The sequence below is a fragment of the Monodelphis domestica genome, chromosome 2, assembly GCF_027887165.1.
Source record: "Monodelphis domestica isolate mMonDom1 chromosome 2, mMonDom1.pri, whole genome shotgun sequence".
Taxonomy (NCBI): domain Eukaryota; kingdom Metazoa; phylum Chordata; class Mammalia; order Didelphimorphia; family Didelphidae; genus Monodelphis; species Monodelphis domestica.
Window position 1 is genome coordinate 318892858 of NC_077228.1, and position 25122 is coordinate 318917979.

At 34.1% G+C, this 25122-nt stretch overlaps 1 protein-coding gene and 1 pseudogene across 4 annotated transcripts in view; both read left to right on the forward strand.

The window, feature by feature from the left end:
• Positions 1-25122, forward strand: part of ADGRB3 (adhesion G protein-coupled receptor B3) — a 954807-nt gene that overhangs the window by 648897 nt on the left and 280788 nt on the right. The window lies entirely within an intron of this gene.
• Positions 7109-16103, forward strand: LOC130457401 (calmodulin-A-like; annotated as a pseudogene).

Here is a 25122-nt window from a genome sequence, read left to right on the forward strand (position 1 = left end):
GCCTTTTATTTGTCCTTTGCTTCAAGTTTTATTATTTAAGAAATCTTATAAATATAATACTTGGAGTATTGGATATGAATTTTTAAAATTTATATTATATTATTATATTGAAATACTTAAACCAAATTTACTGTTCTTTTGATACTATGAAATGGTTAGATGACTTGGAAGAACTTAGTTTTCATCTACAAAATTGCTAACTTTCTTTCAATAGCTAAATATAAGTAGCTCACAAATTGGAAGTGATTATTTTTCAAAATAATCCACAGAGGAACCTTTTCTCTCTTTCTCATCTGAAAATTGATTGCTTTCTAGACAAATTTGTGAAGCAGGCTCCTAGAGATGTGATAGCAGAGATGACACCTCCCTTAATTGGAAGGCATTTATGTATATGTCTATGTAGTCATTATTACTAAGCTCAATTTAGATTAAAGAATCAACTCTTAATGCATAGTTTAATTCTTGTAAAAAAGGACTACCCTTTTGAGAATATGAGAAAAGCCCTTAACCTCCCCTGATTCCAGCATAGTGTGTCCTTTTCTTGGCTACCTTCTTGTCATGAAAACAGAGATTCTCATTTTCTTATAGTGCTTTTTTTTCCCCAATTTACCATGGACAGTCTATTTGGGGAAATGATTCTTTAACCAAAATAGATGGCCTAATGAGTGTAACCTTGACATTTTTATCAGCTATGTTAAAGTAACTTCTGGGGTCAGGAAAGCCTCTTAGTGCCATATAAAGGACAAGCCCAGCAACAGTAAAAGTGAGTTCTTACCTGTGTTTACCTATTTAACAAAAAGATGCCTGCTAGTGACATACACTGCTGTCAGAAAGCTTACTACCAGAAATAAAAATCTAGTAGGAAAAAGAGGGATACATTTTAGAATACCCTAAAAGATGGAAAGCTAGGTTGCAGTTCGTTTGAATAATGAATCCTGTGAAGGGGTCCCATCTATTTTAATTCAAAGGATTTGAAGTTATATGAAATACCTTTCTAGCCCAATAGAAAAATACAGTGTGAATTTGAATAATATGAATAATACCACTTCAGGGGATTCATTATTCATGATAATCAGGATCTACCTGTACTTGTACAGATATAATATTAAATTTTGATTGAAATAATATCACACATGAAAGAAACTATTTTGGGGGAAGATGGAAAAGTTAAGGTAAGAGGAAGGAACCTACCCTTTCCTTAATCAGGTAAAAGAAAGCAAAATCTGGAAAGATATGACATACTAAGTGAAACAGGATCCTACAATGAGTTCTTGAGAAAAGGAAACACTTCTCTGCCTCCAGTAGGTCCTGGGAAATCAAGGAACCTTATGGACTCCTTGAGGAAAGATCTTGAACTATCTATAGAACATAAAATGCATAGCCACTCCCAAAGACAGATGTGATTGTAGGAGTCTCCTGTTATCTACTGTTGACTAAATTCCTTAAATAGAAAAAAAGCTTTTCATTCCACAATAAAGGACAATATCTGAAACCAGATAAACAGGATAGCTTTGAAAACAACAGAATGACCTCATTTTATACCATACTAAAGAAAATGAACTGTACATAATAGACCTACAGTTTCCTGTGGAATCCTTTTTTCTGTTCTTCTCTACAAATACCCATTCTATTGGGTATGATAAAATTATAAAAAATTAAAATTAATTAAAATAATCTATGATTAAGAGTTTTCTATGTTACTAAAGCATAATTCAATTAAATGGCACATAGAACAAAGAATATTTTTTAAATGTTTAAACAGAAAGAACACCTTTAGAGCACTCTATCATATATGTATGATACATCTATTATTTAATCTATCTCATTTTTTAAAACAAATACTGGTATATTCTTAGCTAAAAAGTACAACTCAAAAAGTACACAGAAGCTTTGATTTATTGTTTACCTCCAACTTTCCACTTAAAAGCCAGGTTAGAGTTTCTTATCTCTTGATTACCCACTAGTCAGATCAAAATTTGTGTCTTAGTGATTTAAGCTCTTAACTTAGGTTTTTTTTTGTTCTTTTTTTTTTTACTTCTGTAATGAGGATATACTCCATAAAATCAGAAGCAAAACTATCTCGGTCTTTTTTTCTCCTTGTAGCTAAAACTCATAGTCAGGATCATGGAAACTGCCAAGCCTTAGATCAGTTCTCAACTTGACAATTGAAGGAATTGTAGTATTTCTTGTATTGTCCCAAGTTTCTCTGCCTAGTTTACCTTGAATAGAGATTATTATTAGTTTCTGTCATTAAAATGAGCTTGCAAGAGCCTTAGTGTATTACAGCCTATTTTTGCACATAGAGAATGTTTAGTATTTTAAAGTAATTTTCAATCAGTAAATACTGAAGCAGCTATGAAGCAGCTACTATGTGGCAGACCCTGTGAAAAGTTCTGGGTATGCAAAAAGAGGGGCCCTGCCCCCAAACAGCTAACTGTTAAATGGGGGAGACAACATGCAACCAAATTTATATGAAGCAAACTATATATGAGATAAATAGGAAAACTTTCACAGAGGGATAGCACTAGAATCAAGAGGGATTAGGTAAGATTTCCTGTGGAAGGTGGGACTGTAACTGGGACTTAAAGGAAATTAGGGAAGTCAATACCAGTAGTAAAGAAAAGAGAGCATTTCAGACAGATTGGACAGCCAGAGGGAATGCCTGCAGCCATGAGATGGAAAGTCTTATTGGTGGAACTGGCAGGAGGTCAGTGTCACTAGATTAAAGAGTAACCAGTGAGGAAGAAGATCTAGGAAGACTGGAAGGGCAAAAGAGGGTAGGTTATAAAGGGCTTAGAATATAGTGTAGCATTTTATATTTGATTCTGGAGGAAAGAAGGGACCACTGGAATTTACTAAATTTTGTGTTTGGGGGGAATGGGCTTTGATCAGATCTATACTTTAGGAAAATCACTTTAGTGGCTGAAGTGAGGTTGAATTGAAGTGAGGAGAGACTGGAAGCAGGTAGACCCACCAGTAAGCAATTAAAATAATATGAGGTGTACTATAGTGTTGGCAGTGTCAAAGAAGAGAAGGGGGCGTGTTCACAAGATACTACAATGATGAAATTTAACATTCTTGGCTCAAGATTGCATTGGGAGGGGCGGAGAAATAATGAAGAATAAATATGACTCCTAGGTTATAAGCCTGAGCAATTTGTAGGATGTTGCTACTCCCTACAATAAATAGGAAATGTGTAGGATGGAGAAGGGTCATGGAGAAAGATAATGAGCAGTTTTCTACATAGTGTTAAAGATGTCTACAAGACATCTAATTTGAGATGTCTAAAAAAATCAGTTGGAGATGTGAGAGTAGAGGTCAGCAGAGAGTTTGGGGAATATTAGGTAGATTTGAAAATCATCAACATACAAATAAATGGCAATTAAATCTATGGGAGGCTTTCGAGGTCACCAAATGAAATAGTATAGAGGCTTGTTGTGGAAGCCACAGCACATGTGCACCAGCAGCACTGAGGAGCCTGCTCCATTCCTCCTCTTCCCAGCACCCAGGAGTATTTTTTGCATGCCCCATTCCTCTGTCCTGCTGCCCAAAGCAAGCACTTTCTCCCCTCCTCTCTCTCCAGTAATGGGGGGGGGGGGTGAGGGAGGAGAAGGGGCAGACTGTTTGAATTTGCCCTCTAGGCACTCAAACTAGGAAAAGGTTTACTAACCCTGGTATGTAGAGAGAGGAGAAAAGGGTCCAGGATAGAACTCCGAGGGATACCTGACTTTAGAGAGCAAGTATGATTTGGGAGACAATCCAGCAAAGGAAATGGAAAAAGAATGGTCAGTGTTGGATATTTCTTCTTTGAAAGCAGATAGCTAAACCTCTGTCATCTGGTAGATGGACTTTTATAATTGTTATTCGTAAGAAATTCATGACTCATATTGTGAATCTTTCCAAATTTAGCCAGCTGGTACTGGAGCAACAGAACCAATCAGTCATTGACAGGTACTTGGAGGCTTTCAAAGTTGTGAAAGTCTGTTGAGCTTGTTTGCCCAGAGTCATACAGCTCATAAGTATCTGAGACCAGATTTGAAGCTAGATCTTCCTGACTCCAGGTCCAGTGTGCTATCGGCTACACCATCTAAAAGATATATAATTTTCTGATGCAACCCAATATAGACACTATTTCCAGTATTCATGCAGTCTATCTTCTGCTACTCAAAATGGAATTCAGCCTAGAAGAATAAATCTTGTTTCAAAGCTTCAGAGCAAAGAAATAAATAGCACTTTAAAGGTAAGTTTAAAAGTACAATGAATTTATTTTATTTTTTTCAAGATTACACATTAATACAATTTTCAATAGTCATTTTCTAACATTTTGCAACCTATGTTCTCTTCCCTTTTTTCTCCCTCCTTATAGCGACAGTTTGTAAAAAGTAAATCTAAAACTAATTTTAAAAAATGCTTTCTTTGAGCTATAAAACAACATTGCCAATTATTCGTAATCCATAAATAAACTGTTTTGATTAATTTCAAAAATCTTAAAATATCTCAAATTGCTTCTACTTGCCAGATTGTAAAGAGGCCAGCAATATTGCATGCAATTAGACAATTGTTCTCACACTCATAAACAGTAAGTGTCATGAGGCTGGTCTGGTAGATTGAAGACTTGAGCTTATTGAACCAAACACAAATGAAAGACAAAAAGTCTATGGGGTCAACATCCTGTCCCATTGATTGGAAAGAAAGAAAAATGAGATCATGTACTCATCCACCAGAGAATAGCTAGCATTTAATAGGTCTAACATTGATATAGTGCTTTAAGGTTTAAGAAGCACTTTACAAATATTATCTCATTTTATTCTCATAACAACTCTTGGTCCTTGTCATTAGTCATCAGCCTAGGGATTCTAACAACTTCAGATCTTTCTTCTTGATAATGTACATCTCTCACTCCCTGACATACATACTTAACTGTTTAAGGATGCCATCCTTGGCTATTTTTCTCCCTTGGAGTCAAGCCTGGTATAGAACCTTTATGATATCCATTTATCATCCTTGAAAATTTGTATTCTTATAAGTATATACAATTGGGTGAGTCTTTTAAAATCCACTAAATTCCCTTTGGTCTAAACTAAAACACTAGAATATTTCTTCTCACTTTAAAGAGTATCCTTTCTAGAGATTAAAATGCCATGTAGAGGCAAATCCTACATAACACAAATGGAAAGGGAAAAGAAATAATTTTCAATTAGATTTAGAGAATAAAAGAAATGCCAAGTTAACTATTAAGAAACTTCAACTGTTCAAAATTACTTTCAGTCTTTCCCCTGTAGCACCACAGTGTTGCAAAAATCATCATTTTGCACAAATCTAACCATTTCAGCAAGGTGGTACAATGGATAGATTTCCAGCTCTGAGTTTAGGAAGAATAATTTTCCTGAGTTCAGATTTTGCCTTAGACACTTACTACTGATGTGATCAGGCAAGTCACTTAACTCTGTTTACTTCATTTTCCTCATCTATAAGATGAGATAAAGAAGAAAATGGCAAACCACTCTTGTGTCCTTGCCAAGAAAACTCCAAATGAGGTCATGAAGAGTCAGATATTCCTGAAATGATTCAACAACAACAACCATATCACTCTTGTGCTCAAAGATCTCCAGTTCCTCCCTGTTGTCTTAAGATGAAATATAAACTTCTTAACCTGGCATTCAAGGGTCTACACAGTCTGTTACCAGCCTACTTTTCCAGGTTTGTTTCACATTATTTCTCTTTAGGTACTATATTACAAGAAAATTGAACATGTAACTATTCCCATGTTTATGTTACATTTTCCCCCGTATGGTAGTTTGTCCTTGAAATCTCAAGACCTAATCATAGTAAAGGGACCAATAAAAAGATATTAAATAAAAAGATATTAAGTAAGTTCTTGGAGTGAATTACAAAGTAAGCAGTGGCATAGGATGAGATATGATAGGCCATGTCCTGAATGATTTAGAAAAATTAGTTCAATTAATATAGACTGACATGAGTTTACTGCTGACCAGTGGTATAGAACTAGCAGAACAAAAGAAAGGAACGCAAGAAAAAAGGTGCCAGAATTCTGGGAGAAAGGCTGTTTGAGACTATCCAAAGGTCCTATATTGGTGTAAATCTCTACCCCCACTATACATCAAAGCATATTTCCTCCTCATCTTTGCTTGAAATCATCCTCTTCCTTTTAGGCTCAGAACACAAGTCACCTCTTCTCTGAAGCATTCTGTAATTCCAGGACTGAAAATTTGTTTATTAACTACTCAGTTATTATATTATTTATATTATACATTATAATATATTATATTATTATAATATATGACTCTATTTTAAATTTATATCATACTTTACTTTGTGGCTCACTTAATTTTATAGAAATCCATCCTAGTAGCCATTTTCCAATGCAGGGATTTGATTAATTTAACCGAACTGATTCTCTTGAATTTTTTCTGTTTACCTTCCTATGCTTTTCTTGGGTTTCAAATTTTTCATCAAATTTTCTTTTTAGCTTTGGTCATTTCATCAAGAATATCTGGAATTCTTCTATTTCATTAAATTTCCATTTCTTCTCCTGGAATATTATGCTCAGTTTTGATGGCTAGGTGATTGCTAATTATAGGCCTAGATTCTTTGCTTTGTAGCATATCATATGCCATGTCTTCTGATCCTTTGATGTAAAAGCTACTTAATTCTGTGTAATCCTCACTGTGGTTCCACAATATGTAATTTTTTCTCACTGCTTTTAACATGCAGTTCTTGGATTTGACTAAAATAGTCCTAGGATTTTTAAATTTGGGATTTCTTTCAAGAAGCTGGCCTTTCAATTTCCATTTACCCCTCTTATTCAAGAACATCAAAAAAGTTTACCCTGATAATTTCTTGTAATATGGTGTCTAGATTCTTCTTTCTTTATCAACCCTTTCAAGCAATCTAATGATTTTAAAATTGTGTCTCCTGGATCTGTTTTCAAAGTTAACTTTTTTCCAGTGAGAGTTTTCAAATTTGTATTTTTAAAATTCTTTTGAATTCATTTTATTGTTTCCTGCTGTTTTATGAAGTTGTTTGCTTCCATTTGTCCAGTTCTAATTTTTTAGGAAGTGATTTTCTTCTTTTAATCTTTATATTCTTTTATTGGGGAGTAATTTTTTTTTGAGGGCATTATATTTTCTTTTTATAGGAAACCACTTTCTTCAGTATGTTTTTGATCTTAGCTGTTGATTTTTTCTATTATTTTCTATTCTAATGTTTCTTCTGTTTCCTCTTGTTTTCTATTCTTTTTTAGAGCTTCAGGGGTTCATCTTGGACTTTCATATTCCTTTGAGACTTCACATATTTTCACTTTAGAATTACTGTCCTCTTTTCAGTTTATATTTTTGGTCATATTTCTTACTGAAAATTTTTTCTATCATCAAACTTTTTCTCTGTGTTTCGTATATTTTATTTATTTTCTTGATTTTGTCTATATGCTGAAGTTTAGCTCCATTCCTGGGTGAAGGGATAGTGCTGTGCCTTGTACTCTGCCTGGGATTAGCTCAGTTATTTAGTCTAAGACTGAGCACTCTGTAGTGATGACCTGGTTGGCTTGTTCTATGGAAGTTTTCAGCTGTTCAGTTCAGCTGGTTTGAGTTGAGTTCTGTCCAATCCCACTGAGGCTGGACCTTACCTGGCTGAGTTCTTCCCAGTGTTCCTTGTGCTGAGTTGCACCTGGCCTCTCTTCTGATTGGACTACACAAGGATGATTTTCTCCCACTGATATTTATTCTGTGATTGCTTAGTTTCTGCCCTTACCCTGCTGAGGCTAGACATTGTCTTCTATGCTTTTTCTTCTGCTGCTTATGCTATATTATGTCCAGCTGAGGCTGGACTGAACTGGTTGTGTTCTTTCTCCTGCCATTTGTGCTATCTGAGTTCCAATGAGGCTTGTTCAGTACTCTGTCTTTGTACCCCAATGAGTTGAATACTATTTGCCATCTCTCCACCTTGTTCTGGGCCAGAACACTAATTCTGTTGGTTCTGCCACCCCTGGATTCATTTCTTTTGAGGCACTTTTATTCCTTTGTTATTGTGTGGAGGGTTGTTGATGGGCTTCAAGTGTTTCTTAGTTTGCCATTTTGGCATTTTTTCCAGGTCACACTTATTACTCAAAGTATACTATTTTCCAACTGACTCTAAGCTCCATGAAGGCAAAGAATCTGCCATTTTATAATTCTGTGTTCCTAGACCCCAGCCTGAACTCTGACACAGAATGCATATGCTTCATAAAACAGTTTGACTATTTACTGAAACTGAATTGTTAGATATTTATTAAACATCTGTTGTGGCTCATCCACTAAGCTAACCACTGAGATAAAAAAACAAAATAAATAAGCAATATCTCTGCCCTCAAGCATCTTAGAATCCAAGAAGAAGGATGGAAGAAAAGTTCAAATAATCATTTTTACCCAAAACTTATACTACTTTTAGGCTTATGAATTTAACACTAGAAGGAATAATAATAATAATAATAGCTAACATTTATCTTATGCTTACTTTAGAGCAGGTACTATACTAAGCACTTTATAATTATTACCTCACTGAATATTCATTAACAGTCCTGAAAGTTCAATGCTATCATTATCCCCATTTTATAGATGAGGAAATTGTGGTAAATAAGGATTCAGCAAACAACTTTTCCCGAGTCATGCAGCAAGTAAACAATGTGCTAGGTTTCTTACAAATATTTTATTTATTCCTTCCTCAACTGACCTTAATTCTAGTGCCTTGTCTGATTAATTATTTCCTATTTATCCTGTATATAACTTGTTTTGTGTATATGTGTTTTCATATTGTTTTCCCCATTAAATTATTAATTTCTAGAGGACAGAGACTGCTTTTTGCCACTTTTTATACTCCTAGCACTTAGCACATATAGCAGGCACTTATGAAATATTGCTTACTTAATCCTCACAATGACTCTGTGATGCAGCTGTTATTATCATCCCCTTTTTATAATTGAGGAAACCAAGGACAGGGAGAGGTTAGGTGACTTGACTAGAGCTACACAACTAATATCTAAGGCTGGATTTGAATCCAAGTTTTCCTGACTCTAGGACCAAGGCTTTATATATAGAGCACCACCTACTTGTCTCAATACATGAATCAGACATGTTATTTCATGTATTCATGTAGGGGACCCCTACAATATGGGATCATCAACACCTAGGAAACTGAGAGGTTAGGAGACTTGTGAGGATTCCATTTTCAGTATGTTCAAAGTCAAATTGGGCTCCAGAGCTTCAGCTCTGGAGGACTCAATGTTGCCTTTCCCGAAATCACATATATTGTTAATGAGGAGGCTGTATTAAATTGCCTGAGGTCATTCTGACTAAAGTTATGGTCCTACAATCCCAGATGGTCTAAGAGAAGAACAGATAAATTTTTGACATTTCCAAGGAGGAAATTCTTTATGTGTGTTTACTATAGTGCTATAGTAGGTACTTAATAAATTATTGATTAATTATAAGAGCATAATTATTGAGTCAGAAGCTACCTTAGTGACTATTCCAACTTTTTCCTTCTACCCAAAGAAAAATTGACTCCCAGGGAGGTAAAAACGTGCCCAAAGCCATACTAGAAATAATTCTCAGAGATGGAATATGAACCTAGGTCTTGTGACTCTAAAGCCATTGTTCTTTCCTGAGTGACAATAGTATTCAGCCCACCTTTTTTGGTCCATTTAGGGAGTTCTAATAGGCATAAGCATGTGAAATATCCATGGCTTTCCATGAGACCAACCAGCTAAGCAACCTCCAAAACTTTGTGTTTCTGAAGAAACTGATAGAATATGCCATACTAATAATGTTTAAATTATTTCACAGCCATGATACACACAAATCACCAAAAGACATATGAGCTGACTGATCATCATTATTTCTAATAAAAGGGTATTGATGCTGAACTCAGAGAACTTGGATTCAAATGTTGCCTCTGAACCTTAGACAATTCAGGTTCCATGTGCTTTCCTCATCTATAAAATAAGATGGTTGAGCTATACGAGCTCTGAGGCTGCTCATCAGTGTTCATCCATCCTCACTTACTGTATCAGTAGGCTATTTAGGAGAAGAGGCTGAGTAAAAACTCTCCCCCGTTTAAGAAGTAAATATATTATTGTATCTTTAGAACATCCATTTTACTGAGAAGCGTGATTCTCCCAAACCAAAAATGAGAAACGCTACTGCAGGAAGATATTTATTAAAATAAAAAGCCCTCCTCTAAGTGAAGTGAGCTGTTTAGGAATCCTATGGCCCTCCACTTGAAGAAAATTATTCACTATGCAGACATCCTGCTGATCATTTATAATACCACTTTTCTGCCTTTAATATATAGTAGCTATAATTATAGAATTGCTTCTGAAATCTCTTTTCTGCTACTTAGCAATCCACAAAGGAATTACAGATGGGAAAAAAGGCTCCTCCAGGAATCATTGATCTAGGCTCGAAGCCAAGCAATCTACTTTTTTAACACTTTCTGAATCAACCATAGGGAAAAATGTAAATCTCATAGTATTGCCTTCCTCTCACATTATTTTTTCAAACAAAAATAAATTTTGTATTGTTCAGTTCTAGAGGTAGTTTAATGACTAGTGGTAGATTCCAGGTACTGGTCATTCCAAATTTGAAATCATTTTCCCAACCAATGGGAAATTCTTCAATACCTGATATTTCAAACTATATACATATTAAAGCCAAATTAAGACAATTACCATCAGATTTTCAGTGATTTGTCCCACATCACATAGCTAATAAATATTTGAGAAAAGATTTAAACATGTTTCCCAACTCCATGTCTAACACTCTATCCACTGAGCCATATCTGCCAGGAAAGGCTCTAAACACCTCTGTCTTAGAAAAGGTTGCAAGTCAAGAAATAAAAAATAAGAAATTGAGTTAAACTAAAAGAAGGGAAAAGTATGAGAGTTGTAAAAATAATTAAATAAAAAATACTGGGAAATAATAATAATATCCAAATTGCAAGAGAGGCAAAGGAAGGAAAAGAAGGAGACATCTCAAATGGAAGATAGAAAGTGAGAAAATGGATTTTTAAAAAGTAGTAGATATCTTATAGTTGATGACCTGACAATATGATAGAAAATAGATTGAATTAAAAAAAATAAATGAATGAAACTGAACATGTTTAAAGCTTAAACATCAACTATTTCTTTTAAATGCATGCCTCCATTAATTATTATAACTACCAAATTTTTGTCTGAAATCTAATGGGTTATTCTGTTTTATTCCGCATTAGAAATTAACTTGAATGTCTTCTATTTCATCAATAGATTTTCTTAACTTACAGGGTAAAAATAGGTTTTTTAAGGTTCAATTTCTGGAACAAAAATATTTAGTCCTTAATCTTTTTTATTGTTTCTTTTTGTTGGAAGTTTCTCTTTTATTGCTATTTTGGTTTATTTTTTAAAAATTAGTTGACTTTTTCTTCTCTAGATCATTTTGCTGCAATTCATCCTCCTCCCTCTCCACTCCTGCTAGAATTTTTATCCCATGGTTCAGTTTCCTTCATCATCTAATTTTCATCATTCTCCTTTAGACTGTGCTCTCTAAATCTCAGAGTTACAATTGTATTCTTATTATACATAAGCCATCTTCAGTCTCATTATCTTACCCATAGCTCTGGTTCCAAATTGCCAGCTATTTCCAGCTTCTGCCTGACTCTAGTGGCAGTTGGCCAACTAGGTAGAAAATTGGACCTAGAATTAGGAGGACCTTAATTCAAAACCAGCTTCAGATGTTTACTAGCTGCGTGACTATGGGCAAGTCACTTAACCCTATTTGCCTCAGTTTCCTCAGATCTAAAATGAACTAGATAAGGAAATGGGAAACCATTTCAGTATGTTTCCCAAGAAAATGCCAAATGAAGTCATGAAGAGTTGGACATAACTGAAATAATTCAACAACTTCCTGACTTCAGCTCCTGTATTTTATCCATTGTGCCATTTAGCTACCAGAATCCCAAACTAGTTTCCTTTATTAACTGTTTCATTTCTTAGTCAAATCACCATTGTCCCACTCTTCTGGGCTGAAACCTTCACAGTAGCCAGTGAATTATGTCTATCAGTGTCCTCTCATGCACAATTAGTCACAAAGACATCATTGGATGCTTGATCGATTTGTCAGGTATAACATACACCAAATTCATGATTTCCTCTTCATTCCATCATTACTGTCACAATCCTGGACCTAATCTCCTCTTATTTCTACTTCTTTAACAGCCTCTTGACTTGTCCTCTTATCTTTAGTTTCTTCTACTAATCTATGTTTTATAACTATGCCAAATTAAATTTGTAAAGAGCTCAGCCTTCATGTGTCACAGTGTTGTTCAATATTCTGTAGGTAATAGATCCCTATTGCCTGTCACATAAAATATAAACTCTCTATCCCTAAATTCAAACTCCCAAATCAACTGATCTAGCCCACTCTCTCTAACCTTATCTCCCATTAATGCCCCAAGTGAATCTCCTTCTGTATCATATTTCAGCCCATTATAAAGCAATCTCCCACACAATGTGCTAATCTCTAAACTGAAGCCTTTTAAATAATATAATATTATCTACCTATAATATCCTTACTTTGCTTTCTTCCTTCTACCATTTAATTAATTCAAATCCTGCACTTTCTTCTTACTTCACTAAGAAATTCTACTTTTCTTCCTAATTCAAATCCCTAGATTTTCAATCTATTTTTAAACCTCAATAGCACTTCTTTTTTCTATTCATTACACTTTATTTCATATTGTCTCTTTTGTCTTTAAAATAATATTTAAGGGGGCATCTGGGTGACTCAGTGGATTGAGAGCCAGGCCTAGAGATGGGAGGTCCTGGGTTCAAATTTGGTTTCAGACACTTTCCAGCTGTGTCAAGTCTTTCCAGCTGTGTCAAGTCACCTAACCCCCATTGCCTATCCCTAAATGTTTTAAAAATAAAAAATAAAAAAATAATATTTCATTTATGCAGATGTTGTTTCCCTCAGGTATATCATAATAAGTTATTTTGGACCATCTGTGTCCCTTTGATGGTATAGAGGAAAGAGCACTTCCACAAGGTACTAGAAAACTGCTTTCTATTCCTCCATGCATTGTTTGACCTTTACTTAGTAAATACACTCTTTGAAAACCTCCATTTCCTTATATATAAAATGGAAAGAAATATCTTACCTCTACCCAAGATCCACATCAGATGATTTCTTGAGTTTCTCAGTAATTATTTGTATCGCTCACCATTCCTTGTTCTGGACTGGACACCTAAAGATTAATACAGGCACTATTAAACACCTACTCTTTGTAGAGCCTTTTCCAGCTTTGTTAAGACCTGACCCTTGACCTTAAGAAAATTAAAGTCTTATAAGAGAGTAACTCATGAATAGATAATATATTAAATGTTTAATTTATTAGAGAGATAAATAATAAAGTGTTACATGAGACCTGAGAAAAAAGTTCTTTTTGACAATGAAGACCATAAAGAATCTACAAACAAAATGGTATCCAGTTAAAAGGATGTGTGACAGGGAGAAAGAAGAAGTCTAAGAAAGCCACGTGTTTGTTTCTCCAATGTGACAGTGCACTTGGAAAAATGTAGAATGGTCCAGTTTGACAAGATTTAGAATACATGGACAGTTATCTGATATAAGATTGGAAAGATAGAATAACATCTGCTTGTGGAGAAAATTCAGTCAGTGTCAGGCAAAGGACATTCACAACCTAGCCTTTTCACTGTTTGACAAGGATGGAAATGGTACTATAATGACAAAGGAATTGGAAATTGTAATGAGGTCACTTGGGCAGAATCCCGCTGAAGCTGAATTACAGGACAAGATTAATGAAGGAGATGCTGATGGTAATGGCATAATTGACTTTCCAGAATTTCTGACTCTGATAGCTAGAAAAACAAAAGGCAGACAGTAAAGAAGGAATTAGAGAAGCATTTCCTGTGTTTGACAGTGATGACAATGATGGTTATATTAGTGCAGTAGAACTTCTCCCAGTGATGACAAATGTTGGAGAGAAGTTAACAGATGAAGAGGTTAATGAAATGATCAGGGAAGTGGATATTGATTGCAATGGCCATGTAAACTATGAAGGCTTTGTGTAAATGAAGACACTGCACAGAATGTGTTAGAATTTCTTGTCTAAGATTGTTTATTTTCCTTTTCTTATGTTTGTAACTTATCTGTAAAGGGTTTTCCCCCAAAGGATATGTATGTGAATCATTAGGACTTCATTCTTCCAGGATTTTCTTCCCTTTATCTTATTATCATTGTCCTGAAATTTTATTTTGGAAAATGGATCAATTGGCATGTTGCTTGTCATCCTTATCTCTTCATTACCTTCTCCATTTATTTATTTATTATTTAACCTGTCTATAATTTGTTGGTACATATATATTTTTTCCTTGTTGTTTTGCTCATAAGATTGATAGGCTCTTGAGAATTAGAACTCCCTCTTGCTTCCTTTTGTATATCTGACATTTGGCACAGTGCCTGGCAAATTAAAGTCACTTAATAAATGTTTCTGATTGTTTAAAATGTTTATTGAATATTTTATAGATATACATATATATAGATACATAAGTGTATACACACATAATGTTGACCCCTCCAATTGAATTTAAGAATTTTGAGGGCAGGGATTATTTCATTTTTATCTTTGAATTTCCCACACAAATCATTGTTCCTCACACATAGGAAGTGCTGTTTGTTGATTAATTTATTCAACTTTGTTTACATATATCAGTGAAAAGATAGATGCATAGGGCATAGTATTCTGGAAGGAATATGATTTGGGGTTAGAAGAAGGAGAGCATGGTAGCAGGACCACCTATAAAAAAGGTGAAAATATCTTTAAGGCAGCTCATTGAAATGGTCTATATAAGAATAAATGAAGGACTAGTCTAAGATGATAGCAATGAAAATAGGGACAAAGAAATGAATAAACAAATATGCTGGAAATAGAGTTGGCAGAACCAGATAGTTCTTTGGATTTTAAAGGTAGAGAGAAAGGGAAATCCGATAACCCTAGGATTTTGAACAAGAGACTGGATGATTAATGGTATCCATAAAAAAAAGTGTAATAAGCATAATAAGCAGGCTTAGAGAGAAAGATACCTCCTTTAGATTTTGGATGTGTTAAGTTTGAGGGACAAGTGGGCTGTCTTGGAGGATATATTGGTCTGTCACTCAGAAGAGAGATCCCAGGTGGAGGGAATTAATTTGTAGCTTTCTGCAGAGGAATGGTAGTTGAAATCATTTGCCAAAGGACTTGAGAGAAGGGAAAATGGAGAAGGGGAAGAAGGAAGAGGAGGAGGAGAGTTAAGCACACATTAAGACACCAGAAAAGAAATTTTCTATTGGACTATTGAATATGAACTATTGAAGAAAACAGAAATATAGGGTCAAAGTAGTATGAAAAAGAAGGTCAGTATCTCTGAAGCGGAAAGAAAATGGATTATTCAACAGGATAAGATGGTCCACCATGTCAAAAACTCTAGAGAGGTCAAAAATATGTCATGAAATAATTCTCCCATGTAAATTTTCCTATCTTCTCAAATCTGTTTTATGCTATGCCCTTTATATTAGAAGACATAGTTTACATGACTATCTAACTTCTTTTTAGGTTTAAATTATTTTTAATATTACCTTTCAGTCCTATGAATTGTATGTACTTAACCTATGTGATCATGTCATTTCTTCTCATTTAAAGAGTGAAACTATTTGGCCGTGAGCAAAATATAATCTTCTTTTCATCTACCCTTGTAGATGATTCATATTGTTTTTTAACCTTGAAATAATTAAGAGTTCTCTTCATGGCACATGAGATTCACACATCTTTTTAAAACTCATTGAATTTAACCTCTACAAACATAGATACAGCCTGTTGGAATATTTTTTTTTTGGCCTTAAATTTCACAGCAGATTTTATTCTCATTGGAAAATAAGAATCAAACAATTAAAATGGTTCAGATAATTAGCATGGAAAACATGTCAGACAATCTCAGTTCCCTTAAACTCTGAAATTTGTAAAATTCAAGTTTTGAAGTAATTATTTAAGACTGCATCCTGAAAGAGATAAAAGTATGCTACAATATTAAACAAATATTATAAATAGAATGCTTTTCTACTTTCAATGTTTTTTAATATTTGAATATAAAATGGTTATAATTTTGAAATGGAAGGATAGCATTATCATAGATTTAGAACTGGAATGGACCCTACAAATTCTTTAATCTGATAACCTTCATTTTAGTAATAAGAAAACTGAGGCAAGTGAGGTTAAGTGACTTGTCCTAGATCACGCAGAAAGTTAAAGCCAGAGGGCCAGGATTCATACCTGTGATCTCTGATGGCATAATTACTCATCTTTCCATTGCATGTTATGAAAGAGGTAGAGAAAGAGAGAGCTTGGTATAGTTTAAAGCACTATAAATTTTCTAAAAGCAGCCAAACCATTCTGCTTCTGAAAGTGCCTAATTAATCAATCTGCAGTATCTGTCCAAGTATAGAGACTGCTTATATGAAGTAAAAATAAGTATTCTTAAGCCACTTGGATTTTCCTGCAGAGTTTATTATGACTGTAGCTTTTCTTGAAGAGACCGTACATAATTCCAGGGCTTGATGCAATAAGCACAATGTCATTTACAAGTAGGAGCATCTGAAGTATTTCTGTAGTTCTATGGATTGCCTCTTCTATCAGGTCTCTGCTAAACACATTCTCAATGACAGTGGCAGACACATTTGAAGACCATGTGTACCCATGTTTTATACCTTTCATAATAATCCTTCAGTAAATTGTTCTCTGGTATTATTTTGTATCTACTTAATCTAATATGGTTTTGTACAAAGAAGTAGAAAAATGGTTGTATTTCATATTCTTAATATTCAGACATGAATTTGTTTATGAAAATATGGTCTGCAGTAAAAAGTCATCTGAGAGTGTGACCATTTCCTTCTCATTTTCATTATGTGTGGGCTAAAACAAAATGCTAATAATCACTAACATGATGTTTTAAAGTTTGAAAAATACTGTATGTTACCTTACTTGTTATTCTCAAAATGCTTTTACAAAGATGAGTAGGTAGATATAGAAATTGGTAGTAATTAATATATTTTAGGGGAAGACAAAAATATCTATAAATTTACAATTCTTGTCAATCTCTCATAAAATGGTGTCACCTCTAGCACATATTTCTTCACATCAACCCTATCTTAGTGACCTCGTCATCTTAGGTGGCAATTTCACTGCTTTCCTAACACATTTGGAACCTTTGTATCCAAAAGTGTGGCTCCAGTTATTTGCTGATAGTTCTCTATAGAAATATTGGCAAATTTGTTCTGTTTTGAATCCATTTGATTGTCCATAACTACATTAACAAGATTAACAAGTCCAGTTCCTCTTTCTAACCACTTCCTGATATTTCTATGACCCTTGAGAAGAACTGGATTACTTGACTCTCATATTTAAACTTTATCCAGAAAAAAAAAATACTTTCCATAGGGTTGTGAGATAGCACTGCTAAAAATCTGCCATACTCCTTGGTGATGTCTTCCAAATGATTTTATATCCTTAGTGTAATCCTTGCCTCATAAGCTTCTTTATCAGAGATTAACTATTTGTTGGTTGACTTCGAGTCTGGACCTCTATTCATTAACCCCTCCCAATGATTCTTTTCTGGTTGTTGTTGTTGGTGGTGGTGGTGGTGGAGTCTCCCCACCCCAAGATTTAACATAGAATTCTTATTTCCAATATTCCTCTTTAACATGTTGTAAATGATGGAAAATTCAGTGGAACCAGAATCAAGTAAATTGATTATTTTTCCATCCTATGCAAAGAGACTCCAGATATTACTTATTCAGGTCACAAATTTAATGTTTTTACTATACAAATCCAACAACTCTGTTCAATAAGAGAATAAAAGTTTTTAAAAATTCATTGAATTTCAAAAGTAAGAGAGTTGATACTGTTAAATAATGACCTTTGTTGCCTTTTAAAGTTTTTCCTAGCTTAAGTGTTTTTTATATGAAATATTGCACCTACATTTAGGTTTTCTTTTGTATTTCTCTATATTTCATACAAAAATTGCAATAACAGCAAACCTCTTTGTGTAAATTGCTTTCATATTTTCTCCAATGACCTTGAGATGGAATGCATAAAAATTTCCTACAAAAATGAGATTTTGTATTTTAAGCTAATCTAATAGTCATAAAAATATTTAAAGTTTCTCATATTGTCTAAAAAACTTTAATAAACTAGACATTATAATTTGGGGAGTTATGGTATGACAATAAATGTATTCTGCTCTATTAATTAAAAGGAACAAGAGTTTGGGAAAGTTTTCTTTTAATTTATTTACTTTTATTTTCTTACTAATTTTTCTTTAAAAAAAAAACAAACCCTTACCTTCCTTCTTGGAATCAATACTATGTATTGTTTCTAAAGCAGAAGAGTGGTAAGGGCTAGGCAATGGGGATTAAGTGACTTGCCAAGGGTCACACAGCTGGGAAGTGTCTGAAGCCAGATTTTCACCTAGGACCTCCAATCTCTCTGCCTGGCTCTCAATCCACTGAGCCACGCAGCTACCCCCATTCATTTGCTTTTTAAGATGATTGCCTCCGCTAACCAGCAGAGTCAATTTTTAAAAAATTTAATTTGCAAATCTCTATGGAGATCTACTATATCTAATACCCTATACAAAAATGTTGCCTTTACCAAAATTTTGACTCCTACTCAGAAAATACAGCAAGCATATTTTTTAGTTGGATTACTCAACTCTTTCCTGAAGATAAAAGGGCTATAAAAGTCAATAAAACAGGACTCAAAGGACAATTAGAAAAAAATAAGAATACCAAGTGTTAATTTCATAAAAGTCAAAGCAGGTTATTTCTATAGCAGTAAACAGAAGGTAAAAGAGAAAATTATTTTGTTGCAAATGGCATTGGGGATAATTAAAATGAGATATAAGGAGTTACATTGGTAAACAATTGTTTTAGTTTCCACATATGAGGAAACACAATGAGAACATCTTGCAGGAAATCTTTTCGACTTGCTTTCACTGGTAGAAAGAAAAGGAAAGGGAAATATCTCTTTACCCAGCATTCGGGGAAGAAAAGAGTAGTTTGATACTGTTTTTCCTTAATTAAGACCCTGCTAAGTAATTTGGAATTTTTATAATTTGAATGGTTTTTAGTAGGATGAAAATAATACTAGTCATTTGTAACAGAAACCTTAGAATAGAAATAATGTCACTTCTGTCACTCATTGACACAATCTGCCAAGTATTGTGTCTGACAGGCATGCCAATAGGTGTTTTCTAAGAGGGCACAGTTGTCCTTTAGGGTGACCTAAAACAAGTTAGGAACATGCCCCAAACATCCCTCCCCTCCTTTAATCTTTCATCATGGATTTATCATGACTAAATAAACCCCTTTTAACCTATTTTTAGTAACAAAGATGGCATCGGGATGAAAGGGTGAGCTGATAGTTGGCAGAAACGTGGATGTTGGCTTATAGCTTTTCTTATATAACCACCACAAAGACTTTTAATGACAGCTTATAGAAATAAGAGAAATTTCTAGGCGACCAGTAGCTTACTTCCTCCTCTTAGGGGGTTTTAAGGCCCTCAGCATGGTTGTATGAAGGGGATTAAATAAGACCAGACACAGTTCTGCCTTCTTCCTTTGGTGATTGGGAATGGTTTTGACATAGTGCCATTATCATATCCTCATGTGGTAGCCTCGAGGTCTTGATGAACTAGCTTCAATGCTGCCTGAGTCCAAGCTAAATGCCGTCCAAGTTGTCAGAGGAAGGAATTATAAATAAACCTTTGATTACTCCCCCCATTAACAAGTTTTTTCCATAATCCTCTCATACTCTTTACTTGAAGGAAGATTGTTAAGTGTCAAGGCATTTGAAGTAATTAAAATGGGAAATCAGGTCCTTTGAATTAATTCAGTGTAAGACTGCTATTTTTCTTCCTTTAATTTCAAACTAATGAACTTGACCATATAGAGTTTATAAAATGCTAAGTTAATGAATTATCAATAAGGATTAGAAATTTCCACTTTAAAGTGCCATTAAGATTAGAAGAGATGTTTGATGAAACTCATATCATAATTCATATGACTAAGCAAAGCAGAGGTTTTAAGTAGGAAATGTTAATGTGAGAAAAATTGCTTTATGCTCATCAGGTGAGACTCTAGAGGAAAAGAGTGACTTAACTTCAGTATTAACTTCCATTTTCCTGTCTTCCAGTGAGGTAATGATGGCTTTCAAAATTTACATGGACCCAAGAAGTTCCCTTTGAAAATTGGCAGTAGAGCTGATTATCATTTGGTGCATGGGTACCATGAAGAAGATAAATGTACTACCATTAGCGCTTTCCACACTGTGAACTGAATGGAACTATCCCTAAGCAAAATTCAAAACAGTTTATGAGCATTTAGAAAGGGAAGTGATTACTGGGAACTAACATAGGTTCTCCAAAAACAAGTTCTGTTAGACCACTCTTATTTTATTTTTTAAGCAAAGGTAAACATAGTAAATGTATAGGCATAGTATACCTGAATTTCATTAAGATATCTGACAAGTCTTCTTATACTGTCCTTATGGACACCATTTAGTGAAAGTAGTAATACTGAACTGAAGGATGGTAAGGTTCAGTATATTTAAATTGCTTGAATAATTACCTCAAAAAAGTAAATATTTAATGGATGGATGCTTACCCAGACATGGAATCCAGGAGAAATGGCTTTATATCCTCATCCAGAAGTTTCCTACTTGTGTGACCATTGATAATTATGTAATCCAAATGAGAATTATAATACCTAATAGGAGTGTCACAAAGCTCAAAAGTAATCATAGTATAAAGCATTTTGAAAACTTCTAAATGCTACATAAATAAGTTATCATAACTGTAATTATTGACATCTCAACTTTCTGAACTGTCATATCATTGCTGTTTTATTAAAAGTTTTTCACAAATCATTTATTTATTTATTTTAAATGGAAAAATTTTACCTAATCAATTAATTTAGAAAATTGTCCATGGTTACATGATTCATGCTCTTTCACTGCCCTCCTTCTTCCCTCCACCACCACCCCCCCCATAGTCAATGAGCAATTCCACTGGGTTTTACTTTTCACAAATTATTTATATGAAAACATTGATGGCATTCTTCTGGTTCCAAATGACACAAAGCAAGGAGAGAGAACCTCTTTTAAGTTATGTGAAGTGCTTTTCTAATCCGATAGAACTATTTAATGTTATTGGAGACTGAACTTTTTTTAAGAGCTCTTCTTCATTAATACAAGGTATCCAAAGACAGGGTTTTCAAGGCTTTAATTATGCCATTATTATTAGTTTCTCAGAGAGAGTAATGTGGCAACTTCAGCCTCTCTAGAACCTTGGTGGGATAGGTATTTATGGGTAGGGCAGACTTTGTTCCTTACTGCATGTTCATCTGTACCTACACATAGTCTCGGTGAGTGACCTTCAAACACACTTATTGTGTAATGTTAGATATTTTGTAGATATGTTTGATATTAGAGTTTCCTGTGCACTTTATTATTCCTCTATGCATGAGGAATCTCTTTTGTATGAATTATGGCTCCTCTAGCAGGTAGCATGGGATTATCCTGATTAATAGGTACTTAATGAATGTATAGTAAAAGAATAAATAAATGAATGAATGAGGCCAACTTAACAAGTCTCTTTGATTTTATATTTATAGTTTCTTGTGGGTGGTAAATTTGCATATATGCATACAATTATATATACAAACATATTGAATATACACAGACATACAGACGTGTGTACACACATGCATCACTATCTCTACGGATTGGGAGTAGGAGGCTCATTGTTCTCCCCCTGTGCCCAGTTACCAGCAAATGGTCCATCAATGGGTGTTTTGTTTTATTTGTTTTAGTAAGTCAATGGCAACATAAGAAATTAAAAAACAACACATGTCCATTTATACATCTAAAATTTATACATCTAAAACCACTTCTAGGCAATGAAATTTTAAGGTGCAGTCAACTGATTCCTGTCAATATAATTATTATTTGAAATGTAGTTCTTTCTAAACTCAGAGGCTTTCCCCTCTTTTATAGACAGGAAGGATTCTCTCATTCGTGCATGGGCTATGTAGTTCATAACAGTTTTTCTTTCTTCTAAGATATATACCATATGGTGCTCATGAGAACAGACTCCAAACTTAGCAGTGCTTAGGCAAGATCTGTGAAAGGATATTCATAAGTCCCCAGGTCCACAATAGCAGTGGGGAAAACTTCACACTAATTAGGTCCACTATAAATTTATGATATTTAATCTTAACTGGGCCCTGATTCAACATGGCAACTATCCTATTCTTCTGTGATCCACTTGCTATCCAAATCTTAAGAGCTATTGTTAGGTGGTGCAGTGGATAAAGTCTTGGACTTATAATCAAGATCACCTGAGTCAAATCCTGCTTCATACATTTACTTTGTTCTCTTGCACAAGTCAGTTAAACTCTCTCAGCTGAATTTCCTCATAGAAAATATGTATAAAAATGTATAATTTTTGTATGTGTATATGTATATGTATAAATATGTATAAAAATAGTACCTACTTTATAGGGTCACTGTGAAATAATTTGTATGCCATAACATCCTAAAAAAAATATTAGCTAAATCTGCCTCCATCATCACACCCTCTTCTCTACAATTTCAGTCAAGTATCATGCTTCATAATTCATTTAAAAATTGACATTGGACGAAAGCTTTGAAACCTCTCCTCCCTCCTAACTCACATCATTCAGTTATCTTCCCCTACTATGTCCTCCTTCACTTTGATGTTGGATGAAGATGTGGAATTCACTTCCAAAGGCAACTCTTCTTTGTGATCCTTTGATTCCAGTTTCTCTTGGTTCTCCCAGAATACCCCTGGTTGCATCCCTAATCTTTTCTACCTTTAATCTCTCTGTATATTCTGTCCTTCCTACAAACATGCCTGTGTGACTTTCATCTTTAAAAATATCCTTACTTGAACCTGCCATTCTCACTAGCTATCATATTATTTTTTTTCTTTTGTGGTTATACTCCTTGATAAAGCCTTCATACATTACTTCCTCTTTTCTCCCTTTTAAACCCACTGCTAGGGGTTTTCTAAACCAGTGCCATAATGAAAGTGAAACCATTTTGTCCAATGTTACCCATTGTACCTTAATTGCCAATCGAATGGTCTTTTCTCAATTTGGATTATTCTAGTTTCTCACTAACTTTTGACACTACTGATACACACATAGCCAGCATCATTGAGTTCTTAAGGATGATATAATAAGTATATATTGTAACAATTATCACTATCTAGGGTTGGTACTGAGCAAAATAATCTCACCAGACATTTTTCTTAGTGATAGCCATGGAAAAGAGGTAAGGTCGATGGTCAATATTTCCTTTCATGATATTCTTAGAGAGCAGAAGGACTTATCATCTCTCAACACAAATTAAAGATCTTAAGCAAATGGAAATTTAATATGAAAAATAGAAAAGATGCAGTTTATAGTATTCACTTATACTTTTGAGAGAAATTGGATAGCTCTCAAATGAGAGGGGAAGAGATTATTTTAAGAACCAGTCTAATATAGTGCTTCTGATTTAAAAAAAAAAAACTACTCAAAACTTATACAGGTTTGGTATTTAATACTTCATATACCAGAGTGTCCTGAATCCATGAAATAGATCATTAAATAAATTAAAATAAAGAGGATCAACCTACATGATATCATACCTATTCTCTTCTCAAAGTAGTGCTTCCTTTTTTCCCATATGTAATGAAGAGAAAGCCAGAAATATTGTACTCTATTGCAGGTTTTTAGAAGAAATTATCTATTTTAAAATGTGTCCTTTCCTGATGAAATCCTTTTCAAGCATAACATCTTAGAAAAAAGCATTAAATTCTAAGCTCAAAAAAATTCTCATCAATTGATATTTTATATTGTATAAATTCACATATTAAGTCTAAGTTACTTTGATGGAAGACAAGTAAAAAGGGGGAATGATGTGAGAAATTATTGTTAAAGGCAAACCTTTCAGGAACAGCAGTTGTGAAATAATTTTTAAGTACATTAGGACACATAAGTATTTATATACACAAAGAGATCAAAATACACTTACACACGTGTGGAGATAACCATATTTGAAAGTAAAACTATTGCTCATATGCCTTGCAAAAGCAACAAGGGGAGTGCTTTGTTTATGCTAATTAGAAAACTGAATTAAACATTAAGTTCTATGATCACTAAACTGACCCTTGACAACTGGGCAAATATATCCTTTGAACTTTTTTTTTTTTCTAAAGGTGATGAGGTATAAGCCCTGGACTTGGAGTTAAGAGCTGGATTCAAATTTTGCCTTTGATTCCTTCTTGTTGTATGAGCATGGGCAAGCCACTATTTTACCAGCTATTCATGTGGGGTAAATAATATCTGCAAATCTTCTGGATATTCTTGTTGTAAGGCTCAAATGAAATTGTATAAATTACTTTGAAAACTTTAAAATGTTTTATAAATGTCAGATAGTATTAGTATCTCTTTGAGACTAGGAGACCCAGAGGAAAAGATTGATTTCATTCATTTGTGGATTATGACTATAAAAGTATTGACCTTATATGCCCTTTGAGTTATCTTTGATAAAACAAAGATAATGACATTATCTGTAGCCAAATTATATTTTATGAGAATCAAAGGAATATAGAGCTAGAAGGATCCTTAGAATATCTCCTAATATCACAGTAAGGAAACTGAGGCTAGAAGATATGAGATGATTTGGCATAAGAGCATACAGTTATTGCATCAAAGAGGCAGAAAATAAGCTCAAATTTTTTGACTCCATGTCTTTCCACTATAAGACAACAGAAGTAACCAAAATCCGCATGAAAAAAGGTTCTCTGGAATTGGTTATCATTTTTCCCTTATGATCCCATATGCCAACCCCCATGTGCCTTTTAAAAAATATTTTTAAATATGTACATTTGCTTGTTGAAGAGATATCCACTGTGTCCTAGTTTGATGATGTTTTGCACCTATTTCAGATACTATTACTGTAATTGTGAACCTT